Here is a 2,259-nt window from a genome sequence, read left to right as displayed (position 1 = left end):
AGCATGTGGTCCGTGCTGCCACACTTAAAACATTTCCTTGAGCCAAACATGCATGCTCCCGGATGACGGCGTGAGCACTTGGGACAGACTGGGTGCTCAAAGGTCCTCGGGACGACACGTCCCTGCTGCTGCTGATGCTGCTGAGGTCCTCCTCTGTTCCTGGGCGGCCCGTAATGCGGCCTCTTATGCTGATGCTGATGCTGCTGAGGAGGAGGACGGCGGTGTGGTATCTGAACTGGTCGCTTTCCCAAGCGATCCCTCTCTATATCTCGCTGGTCCTGCTCTGCGGCCAGAGCTCTGGAGACGGCGACCTCATAAGTAGTAGGGTCAGACTGTGGGGGCCCGTGCTCCTAATTAATATTTAATGACCAAACAACCAGGATTTAGTAATGTAAACAGCGAAAGCGATTAAAATTTTCCATTTTGGGCCTACCGAAATTTCGGCATGACCTATTCGTAAATAGGACATCCCCAAAAAAAATCAAAACACAACAATAACTTTATACGCTCGAAATAAAGTCATAACATCAATTCACAACCTATAGCCGCACTGGCCAGGACTAAACACATGCAGAGCCGGCAAGGCTCGATCACACAACCATCAATTCAAAACATCGTAAAAATAACAGTACAGCTACACGGGGCATCTCCCCGGTAAATGTATGACTCCATAATATAGTATATATATATATATCTGGGAACTCTCAGCCATGACTCGACGACTGGGCACCACTACCTGACGCTGCACCAGACACGTCAAATCCTCCTGGATAACCTGCTATGGCATCAAAAACAACCACAGCATAAACAGAAACGAGGGGTCGGGCCCCAGTACGACGAACCAGTAATATTACGACAAATATAACTGACATGAAATGAAATCAAGTAAAATGCGATGCAATGCAATGTAATGCAATGCGTGAAAGGTAACAACCGATAACGGATACCAAACGGAGTCCAAATGAATCGCATCAACAACAGTAACAGTGGCCACCCGTGCCAGGAACGTAGCAACGCAACATCAAGTCGCCACTCATCCATGCACGTAGCATCGAGGGTACGGGAGCTACCCGCTCAGCCCTCATGCAAGTCATCAGGAGTGCTAAACCTACCCACCCGCTCCATCGATGACGCAACAACTCGATAGATCAATATCAATATCAATAGCAATCAAAGGAGTCAAGGCTCGAAATGCTATGCACTAATAGTATCAATACAAATAAATGCATGAATGCAATCACGTATTCACAAAAGCACATAAAGCACGTCACAAATCATTACAACATACTCAACGTCATCTCACGTCATAATAGACGTCGTAATGAAAACAGTTCATACGTACCTCAACTGAACCCTTAATTTACCACTGAAATTTCTTAAGGATTTCTCAAATAATCCAATCCTGTGGCAAATAATTCATTTCATATCAAGTTCATTTTATTTTTTCCAAGATTCACTAATTTAGCCTAAAAGTCCAAAAATTCATAATTTAGGCTTTAATATTTCTCAATTCATATACGACAATTCTATAGCATCGAAACACTTAATTATTGAACACTAAAATTCGAAAACCCAATTTTAAATTTCTGAATTTTCGAAATTAATCCAAATAAATTTCGAAAATCTTTTAAATACCTCTAATTGGCTCAATTCTTGTACCTACAATCAATAATATAACAATTATCAATATTGGTACCAAATTTAACCCAACAAAATACAACCACCTTGCTGGAATCATGATTTGTACCTCAATATATATACCAAAATGAAGCCTATGACGTAGGGAACAAAACCCCTCAGTCAATTTCCGAATTCCGGTGATGTACGGGCGGCAATTCGACGGAGAAAGGGAAGACGGGTTTTCGAAAAGTGTCGAGAAATACTTCAAGATGGGTACCAAAACGTAGCTCTCGTCAAGGGCTTTCCAACCATATATTTACTTGAATTTTTCGATCACCGGTGCGGTCACAATCGGCGGTCAAAGTGACGGAAATGGTTTGACAATTTTGTACAGAGAGTTACGGGAAGAAGGCGAAATCGGTGATGATGATTCTCGTTGCTTTTTCTTTTTCTTTTTTTTTTAAATTTATTTAATTTAACTTATTACTAAATGGGCTGGGCTTTGGGATTTTCTTGGGCTGGGCTCTCACATTCTCCCCTACTAATAAAAGATTTCGTCCTCGAAATCTAGTATACACAAAATTTATACAAAAGTGGTTTACAAACATTTACCACTGATAGTACATAGGAAAATCAGAA

The 2,259-nt window shown here is 41.4% G+C and overlaps 1 long non-coding RNA gene across 1 annotated transcript; it reads right to left on the bottom strand.

The window, feature by feature from the left end:
- Window positions 1-487: 487 nt before the first annotated feature.
- Window positions 488-2,047, bottom strand: LOC140983109 (uncharacterized). Its single transcript, XR_012176383.1, has 3 exons — window positions 1,748-2,047; window positions 1,636-1,659; window positions 488-1,402 (listed from the first exon to the last, which is right to left on the bottom strand). It is a non-coding gene; the product is annotated as an uncharacterized lncRNA (long non-coding RNA).
- Window positions 2,048-2,259: the final 212 nt, after the last annotated feature.

Source organism: Primulina huaijiensis, chromosome 8, assembly GCF_012295235.1.
Source record: "Primulina huaijiensis isolate GDHJ02 chromosome 8, ASM1229523v2, whole genome shotgun sequence".
Taxonomy (NCBI): Eukaryota; Viridiplantae; Streptophyta; class Magnoliopsida; order Lamiales; family Gesneriaceae; genus Primulina; species Primulina huaijiensis.
Note: the sequence above shows the minus strand (reverse complement) of the source record. Positions and strands in the feature narration are given on the sequence as shown.